Source organism: Petaurus breviceps, unplaced genomic scaffold (genome assembly GCF_028583685.1).
Source record: "Petaurus breviceps papuanus isolate PSGF00001 unplaced genomic scaffold, PetGlider_PUasm1.0 90977, whole genome shotgun sequence".
Lineage (NCBI taxonomy): Eukaryota > Metazoa > Chordata > Mammalia > Diprotodontia > Petauridae > Petaurus > Petaurus breviceps.
Genome location: NW_027187391.1, coordinates 18598581 through 18611952, shown reverse-complemented (window position 1 = coordinate 18611952; position 13372 = coordinate 18598581). Strand labels below are relative to the sequence as shown.

Below are 13372 nucleotides of genomic sequence, written 5' to 3'. Positions count from 1 at the left end.
TTTCTTTCTTTCTTTCTTTCTTTCTTTCTTTCTTTCTTTCTTTCTTTTCTTCCTTCTTTCTTTCTCTTTCTTTCTCCTTTCCTTCCTTCCTTCTAGAATTTATTATCATTCTTTATTTTTGTGTGGAAGATCTTCATTATTTTATACAAACCTCTCTGATCCAGATATAGACTAGATTAAGAGCCAGTATATATACATACATGTGTCTGTGCACAACTGGGGTCAGGACTAATCAAGTTCTGCTCTCAATATAAATGAAAGAGGCTTGTTATAAAGAAGCTGATTATTGGTTGGGTGTTATTTCTGAGGTTGAGGGGCACAATTCAAGACAACTTTCAGGAAAGTTTTTAGGGGTGTTAGAGGGTCAATTCTGATGCTGCTGTAGCAAGATGGTAAGGGTCGAGGAGCAGCAGCCAGTGCTGGCCACCCCTGGGCATGGAAGGAAGAGGCAGGAAGGAGGGGCAATCTATGTTGTGGAGCACCCTTTATTCATCTGCCCTTGTGGGCTTCCTATTTGGCTATTTGCCTAGCTAGAGTAGAGGGTGGCACTCTGACCAATCACCAGCTCTCTGCCAGGATCCTGGAGAAGGCCACTAATGGTCCACAGGACCATCCCTTTGGCTTTCTCCCCATACCTAGTCCTAGAGAGGCCTCCACCCTTGAACTGTGCATGCTAGGGGATCAGAGGACAATCTTGCAGATCAGGTGGTTCCCCCACCCATTTCTATGGTATTTCATTTCCAGGTGATTTATCTGGACCCTCTTAAGTTACAGTAGTGTCTCCACAAGGTCAATGCAGGAACAATCCACTTTCTGTGAACTTGGGGCTGTCTTCACACTAATCTCAGTCTGTATAATTTCTCATTTGGGATACAGTGCAGTTGATGGATCAAGAACTGGAAGGCATTGCTTTAAGGGACAAACTTCAACAGACTATACAGGGCTTTGATCCAGTGGGAGTTGTTCTTCACATCCAGCAGCTGCAGGAAGAGATATATGAACATTCAGTCAGTTGCACAAACATATCTACTTCAGGGAAAGAGAAAATCTACCTCTAGATCACCAGATTTCTGAATGAGATCAAAGGCATTCTGGTAGTTTTGAGTAAGGAGACAGAGGGGGACCATGGTGACTGGCTTGTGGCACCAGGTCTGATAAAGGCAGAAAAACAGGATCTGGTTTTCTAGAGTCTTCAGGTCTTTGAGCTGATTTAATAGCTGGAAGAGTTCTGTGGAGGTCAGTAAGATATGTGTTGAGGGTGTGAACTATTGTCGAGGCAAATCTGAGGTCTTTTGGGTGAAGATATTCTCAGCATGCAACAGTAAACACAGCTGCCTGATGATGAAAATTGCTTTGATCTCTAGGAGTTTGCACTCACTGCTGAAGATTTTTAGCAAGATGATCATGAACTTGAAATAATTCCTGGTGGGTGAGAAAGGTGAGTAATCTAAGCCTTTGCTACCTGGGGATCCAAAAAGCTGACTGTATCAGAGATGGACGTTTGCAGATCTCAGAGGCTAAACCACAAGTTGGGGCTATGAAAGGGGCCAGGACCTTCTCTTGGGCCCACAGGGGATGATGCAATTAATAAAATCTTCAGGTCTTTCAGGATAATCTTATCTGATTCCAAAGGTTTAAAAGAGGATGGGGAAAAGGTTGTCTGTATGTTGGAACATCTTCCAAGGACTCATGATATATAAGTGGTAGAGTCATTTTAGGATAGCTATGCTGGTCATTATCCCAAAGACTTGGTCATGGAGGTGGTGGGTCAGCACCTGCATGATCTCAGTAATGTTCAATATCATTGGTAGCCCTTTAGCACTAGCAAGAGTGAAGACATTGAAGCTGGAGTCACAAGAAGCATACAGGCTGCTACTGGTATTCACTCCTACTTGGCTAAGGAGTAGTCTGGCCTGGTTTCTGGATGTCCCAGAGCTTCAGGCCTTGGTTCATCTGGCATCATCATCAGGAGTGACTAGTTTCATCAGCTCTGGTTGCACACATTGGCCTTCTCCTTTATGTTTTCTTTTGGTTATCATAGGCCAGACAGGGCAATATGGCTGTTAGGGTCCCTGAAGAGCAAGGTAACATCATCCATCTAGCCAGTTGGATGAATCTTTTCATCTAGCACATAGCTGTGAACTGAATCAGATTGTCTGTGTCTTGGAAGTGAATGACCAAGTATTGACCATTTCAGTCAACTTGATGCTAGAGGGATTCTTCTTAATCTCTTTTAAGACATCTCACACATTTTTCCTATTTCTTTGTTGTTGTCTCCCAGGATGGGGAAGATCTCATTTAATATCTCAAGCAGGTAAGCTAGCAAGCTAATGTTGGGCACAGATTGGAGAACCAGATCAACTGCCAAGTACACTGATTGTTGGAACCTCTAACATAACTAAGGAATTAAGCTCATTGATTCAAGAGAGAGCCAGTAGAATTTTTGCCTTTGGTGAAATGTGCTTTAAAAAGTGGTATAGGAGGGATGGCCAGGTGGCTCAGTAAGTAAGAGCACCGGCCCCAGTGTCGGGATGACCTGGGGATCAAATCTGGGCTCAGATACTTAGCACCACACCCAGAAATAACTGCCCATGTAACCTTGAGCAAGTTACTTAACCCCGATTGCTTAAAAAAAAAAAAAGTGGTATAGGAGCTCAGAGCCACTTTTGACTTTAAGATATGGATTAGTGGCCAACTTGCTTAGTTCATCAAAAAAGTACATCAAAGTGGGGGCAGGACAGAAACCTAGGCAGCCTTGAACATACTGTACAGGGCTTCACAGGCATAGTAGTGCGTCCAACACTTGGCATCATTGAAGCATCAGTTCCTTTAGGTACAATCCAAAGTCCTTGCCACATGCAATGTAACAACCCAAGAAGGCCCCTTTTTCTCCTGTGAGGGTATTGAAAAAGAGCAAACTCATGGGACAGAAATGAGATCACCTGTTATTCTTGGTCACAAACTCTCAAACCAATTTCTCCATTTCTAGCACTGCCACCTTCGTCTTCTGGTATAGCTTGTCATTGAGGGCACACAGGTTGTCTGGCATGAAAGGCATGAATTTCTACTAATTCATAGCTGCAGTGGTGACTCGGACAAGAAGGAAGGACTGTGAATGAGGAGAATTGGACCTGGAGCCCGTGCAGCATCTGTGACTCTTTGCCCACTTTCCCAGTGCTGCTGCTGCCTTATGGGAACTGCCTTTACTAGGGCCCCAAACATTTTATGTTCACCTAAAATTTTCCACACCTCTCCCTGCCAACAGCTGAGAATTTCCACTTTTACATTAGTCAGACAATGGTGAGGCAATGAGGTGGCTCAATGATTAGAGCACTGGATCCAGAGTCAGGAAGAACTGAGTTGAAATCTGATCCTGTGTGACCCTGGGTACTTAAACTCTGCTTGCTTTAATCCACTGGAGAAAGAAATAACAAACTACTCCTGTCTCTTGGTCAAGAAAACCCCATATGGGGTCACAGAAAGTCAGATGACAACAGCAACAAAGTCAATTGAAATCATTCAAAGTGAAGTCTCTCTTTTCTCATTCTTACCATTTTCAAAACTTCCTGACACAATTTCCAACTCTTTTTTCCTTTCCATCAGGCTTTAGTAATAAAGTGGTCCTTCTCCTTGACAACTTTATATGATCTGTTCCAGCAGAATTTGCTCCTAATCAACACCTTTTTCTCTTTATTCTTGACACTTTCTCTATGGGTTTCTTGGTTCCTTCAGTCTTAGAATAACAACTATATCAGACCATCCCCTTTAGTTAGTAATCTGTATCTGCTCTTTTTCTTAACCAAATTCCTAGGAAAGCTTTTTATTCATTGCGACTGCTCATCCTTTCGTTCACTTCTGGACTGTTTGCAGTCTGCTTTGAAACTCATTACTCAACTGTAACTCTTTCTCCAAAGTTAGCACTGATATCCTAAATACCAAATCTGATGATCTTTTCTGAGTTCTTGTCCTTCTTGACCTCAGCAGCATCTGACTTGATGACTAGGCTCTCAGATACATTCTCTTATCTGGGTTTGTGTGACATGATTTTTTCCTGATCCTCTTCTTACCTATCTGACCACTATTTAATCTCCTTTACTGGATCATTATTCATATCATGCAATGAAGCTATGGATTTATCTCAAATCTCCATCCCGGATATTCTTGTTTTTTCTTCTCTGGTATTTCTTTTCCACTTAATGACCTTATAGACTCCTATTGGCTTCATTATTATTTCTATGCAGATGACTCTCAGAACTCTATTTTCAGCCTTAGACTCCTAAACTCTTTCTGCATCACCAGCTGCCTAGTGAGTATTTCTTATTAGATGTCCTATGGTCCTCCAAAATTTGAAATTCCCCAACCACAATTCATTCTAGATCCCCTTTGCCTGTCAGTCTTCCAATTTTTCCTATTTCTGTCAAGGACACCAGTATCTTCTCATCATCCCAGCTTTGCAACCTCAGCATTATCCTCACCACTATTGCCCAATTCACATAATAAGCATTTGCCAAAAGGGACTTATATACTTTCTACTTAACTCCTTGTTCACATAGCCACAATATTAATTCAGGTCCTCATCACCTCTTATCTGGGTTACTGCAGTAACCTTATTTTTTTATGCTTTTTTTTTGGAGGAGCAGTTGAGGTTAAGTGACTTGCCCAAGGTCACATGGCTAGTAAGTGTTAAGTGTCTGAGGCCAGATTTGAACTCAGGTCCTCCTGACTCCAGGGCCGGGGCTCTATTCACTGTGTCACCTAGTCGCCCCAAAACCTAATGTAACCTTTTAATTAATCTCTATGCCTCATCTCTCCTCACTCCCATCCATCCTCCATATCACAAACAAAGGGATTTTCCCTATATGTAGATATGACCCTGTCACTCCTCTGCTCAGAAAACTCTACTGGATCTCTCTTGCTTCTAAGATAAAACATAAACTCCTTGATTTGACTTTTGAAATACTTCACAACCTGGTCTATAGCTACCTTTTTGGTCTCATTATCCATTGTCCTATTTTCTACACACTATATTTTTTTTTAAAGAAAAGAAACTTATTTATTCAAGTCAATAGAAAAGCAGAAATCAGAGAAAGTATGCATAGAAGATATAGCATCCAACACAAAGCTCTTCCTTGGTGACAATAGCAGAGCAGAACTTGAGAAAGTATACAGAGAAAATATCCTAGATAATATAAAGCTCTTGCAAGAGACATTGTTCTAGATCTCACCCAAGGGTGAATTTACTCAAGTCTCTAATGTAGTAGGCTGGAAATGGGGATGTGATGGAGACTGCTAGCTCTGCTCACATTGGCTTTTTCCCAGAGTTTTATTTTCCCTTAAGCAACCTGAAATGGGGTTGGTTTTGTTCAACTTCTCTTTCAAAGCTGAAAGCCAGAAGTGCCCAAAGTGACTACAGAACCTGAAGACACTGAAGAGACTCAAAGAACCTGGGACTTGGCTCCTCCCTGGTCTCACTAACTCTGCCCTGCCCCTCATGCAAGCACAAGGCATTGATCTCTACCAATGAGGAGAAAATATTGATGGACTCTGGGATTTGGACTACATTTTGCCCTTTGGGTTGAAACACTTTTAGAGGGCAGGTAAATTTAACCCTAGCTCATAGTTTCTCCTAGGACTAAAATATTGTCAGTTTGCCCTTATCATTGTATTGTTAATATATTTTCGTTTAATGGGAAGATCTTTCCCATTCATTAATAGACCCATGTGACCTGCTTGAGTCATATGGAAGCCTGAGTCACATGAGTCTGTGGTGGGAGGAGCTTGCTGGATGGATTGAGTAGGAAAGGTGGAGCAGAGGCCAGAGGAAGTCGGTTTGAGCAGTTAGAGTAGAGGGAGAGAGAGGATGCAGGCAAGCAGATAGCTAGGATTATGAGTGTTTGTTTGTGGGAAGACCTGAGCAGGGGGAAGGTTTTGGGATGGTGTTCCTCCCTGCAGTGATAATACATATTAACTTCTTTGTTGCTATGATGGATTTGGCTTTCTGGTGTTTGAATAAATGTTTTGCTTCTGTCTTCTATATTGAGTCTGCTATATTTTTTGATTCAGAACTATGCCAGCATATTCATAATTGCCATTGGTGCTATAAATATTGCCTTGGCAATATAATCATATAGAAACTTTGTAGTTTCTGCACCCTACCAGGTTGGAATTGATAGGGCCCACAGATACAACAAAATTTGTGTAGTCATTCTATTTTTTTAAACTTTCTTCTCACAAATAGAAATGGAGTAGAATAGAGTCTTTGTAGACCATGCCTTTCTCATTTTAACAGTAGTCTGTCATCATGACATCTAGAAATATACATATATAAAACAAAGTTTTTGTTATCATCTTTTTACCCTCATACCTCATTCCCAGTTTCCCTATTATTATTGAGGTTACTACCAACTTTTCATCAATTCTCACACTCTCAGTATCACTCACCCTACATATCTAATCAATTGGAAAATTTTATTGTTTCTGCCTCTACATCTCTCTTCTATGTAACCTGTTGGGTTTTCTTTTTCTTTTTCTTTTTTTTTCTTTGTACTCCTACTCCTATAGTCACAAACCTCTGCTAGACATTATTGCTTCTCACTAGGTATATTGAAATAGACTTCTAATTGATCTCTGTGCCTCAGATCTCTACTCCAATCCATCTTCCACTTGACTGATGTGACTTCCCTAAAGTTCATGATTGTTCACATCACTCTTCCTATTTCCAACAAATTCCAATTTCTCCCCACTACTGCTAGCATCAGATGTCAAGGCTTCTGTTTGATACTTAAATCTTTTCACAATCTGGTCTCTTCTACCTTTCCCATTTTCATGTGCTTTACTCCTCTCCATTCATACTATGATCTAGCAACTCAAACCTACTTGCTGTTCCTCACGGATGCCCCTGCTCTTATCTTTGTGGTTTTGCACTGATTATATAGATTGTGCCCCTCTTCACCTCTGACTCTTAATTTCCCTTCAAGACTCAACTTAAATCTCTTTTTTAAAATTAACTAATTAATTTTTTTCAACACTCACTTTTATAAGATTTTGAATTCTAAAATTTTCCCCTTCCCTCATCTCCTCCTCTTCCCAAAACGGCATGCAATCTGATATAGACTATACATATATGATCATATTAAACTTATTTCCACATTAGTCATGTTGCAAAAGAAGAATCAGAGCAAAAGGAAAAAAACATGGGAAAGAAAAAACAAAAAAAGCACACAAAAAGTGAAAATAGTATGCTTCAATCTGTATTCAGACTCAATCATGCTTTCTCTGAATGTGCATATCAGTTTAAATCTCTTGCAGGAGGTCCTCTTAGCTGCTATTGCCTTCCCCTCTAATATTACCTCCCAGAAACTATATATGTATCTTGCATATGCCTAATTTTTAAGGTGTTGTGTCCCCATTAGAAATGGAGTTCCTTGAGGTCAGGGTGCCTTTCTTTGAGTTATGTTCCATTTGCATATTGCACAGCCCACAGTGAGTGTTTAATAAATACATGTTGATTTGCACTTAGGCTGCTCAGTTGTATGACTTTCCACATGATCCTTACCTCTACCTGACTTTTGCATGGATATGTAAGAATTGCTTGAGGTATTTGAAATTTAAGACATTTAGCTTTAGTTAAAATGGTTTATTCTTTAGCCCAGGGATGAATTGGTCTTGGATCAAATGACTTTCTGTATTATTTAAGTAGGTATAAATAAATGTTATTAATAAGAATCATCACTATAAAAAGGTATCACAATATAGCTTATGGTCCCCTAATTAGGAAAAAACCCCAACACTTTGGATAAATATTTAGAATTCTAACCTTATAAAAATCTGTGTGTTTCCAGCTTATTTTGGAATCTTCCATTTTGTTCTCCTTGTCATGGAATGGATGGCTAGATATAGAGCTCAAAGCCATTATGGTCAATTACAGAAGCTTTATGTGTCATAATTACAGAAGATTTTTATGTGTCAAAATCAACAGATTTTATATATACATAAATGTGTATTATGTATATAAAATATATAGTATGTATATGCATACACATATGTGAATATGCCTATATGCATACATATAAGTAATAAGAAAAGTCATATTGAAATAGCTGCTAGAAGCAAGCACTGAATAGAGAAAATTAGGGCATGGTAACAAAACTTTGCTTAGTTTTTCCTCAATTCTTAAAGGGACACTTAAAATTGGCAGGTCCAGTCTTAATTCTTTGTTACATTTTGTATTTTTGATCTCCAATACCTTACACATGCTCTTACTTATGGGTGTTTAATAAATGCCTGTCAAGCAAAAGAATGGAAACTACTCTTAGGACTCCAAAATTGAGGAGAACTTAGAGCTAGTATGTCTTCATTAGGTCTTTCTTGTCAAGGAAAGCTTTTACATTGTTGGGAATATCTCAAAAGAATAAAGTTGTGTGAACAGGGAGTTGCTAATTTTTAATAACTTCTCATTCCAATAAGCTATTGGAAAAAGTAACTATAGAAATACCTAGAAGGTAATGGATTCATGAACAATAAGTTGCATCATGCTTATAGGAAATAAATCATGCCAACCTTGATGGCTTCTTCTGATGGAATTACAAAATGTATGAGTGAAGGGTGTACCACAGAAGTAATATACAGTCCATGTATTTTAATAAAGCATTACATCAGTCTTGGGAAATATTACCTGAAAAATTAATTTAAATTGGCTTGGAGATGAAGAGTGTCAAGTTGGTTCAGAAATGAGTAGTGTTTCATGGATTGAAAAACCATCAGAAGGGGCTTAATAAATCTTAAGGTTAATGGTATTGCTTTGAATTTGTGGTAGCTGTCCGGCAATGGATCAGTTAGGGCTAATTTGACAGATTTTCATTAGTGTTCTGAAAAGGCATTATACAATACTCTAGTCAAATAATAAATGACCCTAAACTAGGTAGTGGTTTGCCATAGTAACTATGAAAAGTTGCTTATCTAATAAATTGATTCTTACTTAGATTTTACTTTCTTCTTTTTCCTACTTTGAAAAATAATTCCATAACATGGTAGTTTCCTTTTGCCTTTTTTGCTTTTCATCTTTTTATTTTATATCTTTTTCTTGTGTTTTTAATCAGCATCATTTTCTCTTAGGTTTCCTAATTTATTATTCCTGCCTTAATTTTTATGTCATTATTCTTTCTCCCTTTTACTGCCACAGTCAAATGAGTCTCCTTGTCTATGCCCACCTATTACCAACTCAAAGTAGGTCTTTGAATCAAGTCTTATACTGGACAAATGACTTGTGAATTGCTTTGCAAAAACAAGACTATCTTCCAAAGACAGTCTATCTGAATAGCATACCTGGATCAACAAGGCTCTACAAGAGTACATTGCTTTCTAGGGTGCATAGCCAATAAGTTTCTTTCTCAAGTCTGTAACTAATTAGGGGCAAACAAAACTTGCTCAACAAATTAAAGAGGTTGAAAGAATGTCTAGATATACTGTTCTTTGGTTTCCCTTCTCAGCCCTCAATCACTAAGGAAACACAATCCATAATTAGTTCTGTGACATTGACTGACCTCAGGGAGTGGTGGTAGGCAATGAAAATATTTATCCTTCAATTCAAAAGGATCATAGAGATGATCTTGTTTCATATCTTCAATTTAAAGAAGAAGAAACTGAGACCTAGAGAAAAGAAGTGACTTGTTTGAATTCACACAGTAAGTGGGTAGAGCTGGCATTTATACCCAGATCACCTAATTTTCATTGTGTTGTTTCCATTACACCATACTGCCTTTCAAATGATAAATATAAATTTCTGGAAACTTTTTTAAAAATAATACTTGGTGTTAAGTAGTTGGGGTACATGTGGAATATATTGTATTACTTCTCCCCCCCTTCCCACCCAGACCTCTGAGACACTAAGGATGAGTTATATGGGTGAGCTCTAGTGTCCAGGTGACTGGTGATTCCTCAAGACTAGGTGCAAGCTTTATATTTTAGGAACTTGCCTGTTGGAGAAACTCAGCTGTTGCTTAAAGAGACAAAATTAGGCTTAATGTAAGGAAAAGCTGCCTAACAATTAGTGCTATCCAAATATTGGGAGGTGAGGTATTCTTTCTCAGTGGAAGTCTTTAAGCAAAGGCTAGATAAACACTTGTCAGTCATATATGGAAGAATTTTTTTTTTTAATGTATGGGTTGGATGAAGGCAGGTAGGTGGTACAGTGGATAGAGAGTGCTGGGCCTGGATTCAGGAAGACTCACCTTTCCTAAGTTCAAATCCAACCTCAGACACCTACTGGGCAAGTCATTTAACCCTGTTTGTTTCCATTTCCTTATCTATGTGTTGTGGAAGGAAATGACAGACCAGTATCTTTTCCAAGAAAACTCCAAAATGGTCATGGAGTCAGACATGACTGAAAAATGACTGAACAACGACAAAATGGATTGGACTAGTAAGGGAGGGGAAACCTGTGGCCTCAAGGCCACATGTGGCCCTCTAAATCCTCAAGTATGGTCCTTTAACTGAACCCAAACTTCACAGAACAAATCCCCCTAATAAAAGGATTTGTTCTGTAAAACTTGGACTCAGTCAAAAGGCTATACACAAAGACCTAGAAGGTCACATGAGACCTTATATTGATATTTAGAACCAGAACAAATGACAAATATTGGAATTTAGTGGCATCTGACTTGAGACCTGATGTTTTGAGGTGGTATACATACAAAGTATAGAATACTTACTTTGGAGTTAGTTCAATCCCCCTCTTAAAACTTATTACCTCTGTGGCCTTAGAAAAGTCATTTTACATCCTTCATCTCATTTTCTTCACACGAAGAATAAGGAAGTTGGATTAGATGACCTCTGATGTCCTTTCCAGCTCAAGATCTATAAGCCTATGAACCTCTAAAGTCCTTTCCAACTCTGAAATTCTTTGATTCACTGAGTCTTATAGAATATACTTTCAGGTAAATGGATAGTACCATTTCCCAAGAATGTATTCTTAGTGGAGAACCATCCTCCTCAGCAGCTCTACATTAGAAGGTTATCATTAAACTGTGTAGGATGTGGGAGGAGGTAAGATGCAAAGGGGAAAGGGGAAAAGGCTAATCTTACAACCTGTAGTTTAAAATGGTCATTGCTGTTGCTAATATTGGAAGAAAGTCAGATGCTACTAAATTCCAGTATTTGTCATTTTTCCTACTTCTGAATATCAATACCTGGACCCCTGTTCACCGAACAGAGATGCTTTTCTCTTTCCTAAAGTCATTTCCTCATCATAAGGATAACCTTGCTGGAATTTTACGTAACCTTGACCTTTCATGCTCATGTACTGAAAGAACACTACAAACAGGGACTTGTTTGAATACACACAGTCAGTGACAGAGGTGGCATTCATACCCAGATCACCTAATTTTCATATAGTGTTGTTTCCATTATACCATACTTCCTTTCAAATGATAAATATAAATTCCTGGAAACTCTTGTTTTTTTTTTATTATACCTGGTGTTATGTAGTTGGGGTATATGTAGAATATGTTGTATTACTTCTTTCCCCCTTCCCACTCAGACCTCTGAGATACTAAGGATGAGTTATATGGGTGACCTCTAGTGTCCAGGTGACTGGTGGTTCCTCAAGGGAAACATGATTGAATACAATTGTTTTTGAGAGGGACTTTATATTGAAAGGGATAGAGCACTACCCTTAAAGTTAGGAAGTTCTTTAACGTTTACTAACTGTGTGATCATGGGCAAGAGACTTAAGAACAGAGGGCATTTTTCCACCAGGATGTTCTACAAAGTGAAGAAATCATAGACCTAGACCAAAATAAGAACAAATCTTCAGTAAATCCATATTGTTCAAATAATATTTTCTTCTTCCACTTTTGTTTTGCTTGGTGATTTTGATCGATGCTTAGTGATGATAAATTTCACAAGGAATGTGGTGAGCGGGAAAGGTGTCTGGAAGTAAATATTCCCATAAACAGAAGGTTTCAAGTGAGCACTGCATCTGCCTTTGTGTGTGTGTGTGTGTGTGTGTGTGTGTGTGTGTGTGGAGTAACAATGTCCATGACCCCAATAATAGTCTCTAATTAGAACTCATCCCTATGTTTTGGGATTAATGGCAAACTAGTAATATCAACATTAGCATGGAGCACCAGTTCCTTCTAAAAATATGCCTATCTGCTCACTTAGAAACTCCTACTATTTCTCTAGTATAACATTTCCATTCCCCATACCAGCTATGACTAGTTAATAGTTTTTTTATTTGAAATGTTGATCCCTATCCCAACCCAGTCTCTCTCTCTCTCCCTCTCTCTCTTGATTTTTGGAGGGGGGAGGGCACGGCAATTGGGGTTAAGTGATTTGCCCAAGGTCACATGGCTAGTAAGTGTTAAGTGTCTGAGGCCGGATTTGAAGTCAGGTCCTCCTGACTCCAAGGCTGGTGCTCTATTCATTGCACCACCTAGCTGCCCCTACAATCCCCTCTTTTTTAGAAAGATTTCTCTTTGCTCTCATTCCCTGACTTGTCTTTTTCTTTTGAAAATGCCTAATTGGGACAAAACACTGAATTATATGGCAAGAATGGATTAACTTTTACATTTGGTTGCCAGTTATGTTTTTGAAAACTTTAAATGAATGTGGGCTGTACCATTATATAGAAGTAAATGTTGCAAGGTAGGAACAGAGAAATGATGGTAATGCTTAGGTATTTGCTGTGATATTTTTCCTAAGAGACCTCCTCTCCCTACTCACTGGACATGAATGGATGAATAAGCATTTGTCAAGTGCTTGCTATGTGCCAAGAACTGTGTTAAGTGCTAGGGATACAGAAAAGAGGCAAAAGGCAGTTCCTGCCCTCACAGAGCTTTCAATCTAATCAGGGAGACAGCATGCAAACAAATACATATATATATATATTATATATATATATATATATGTAGAGAGAGAGATAGATATAGATATAGATAGATAGATAGATAATCAATCACACTGAATGTTCAATCATTACAATTATCCCCCTGCTCCTACATTACAAATACACACATGTGTATATGTGTGTGCATATGGTGTGTGTATTTATTTTCATGTTGTCTTCTCCCCCATTAGATCTCCCCAAAAGTGCATTCATGCTCTCTCTCCTCCCTTCTCTCTCTTTCTTGCTATAGGTCTAGATAAACATACATAGATCTGTGTAGGCATAAATCTATCTATATTTAGATATAGATCTACTATACAGATGTAGATCTATATAGAGAGAAGAGATACATACACATATTATATGCACATACACATGCTCATATGTGTACATATTTCTGTCTATCTATCTATCATCTATATCTATCTATCTATCTATCATCTATCTATCTATCTATCTATCTATCTATCTATCTATCTATCTATC

At 38.6% G+C, this 13372-nt stretch overlaps 1 long non-coding RNA gene and 1 pseudogene across 1 annotated transcript in view; one reads left to right on the top strand and one right to left on the bottom strand.

Annotated features, from left to right (window-relative positions):
• Positions 1 to 13372, top strand: part of LOC138153092 (uncharacterized) — a 378103-nt gene that overhangs the window by 206660 nt on the left and 158071 nt on the right. The window lies entirely within an intron of this gene.
• Positions 682 to 2858, bottom strand: LOC138153139 (protein VAC14 homolog pseudogene; annotated as a pseudogene).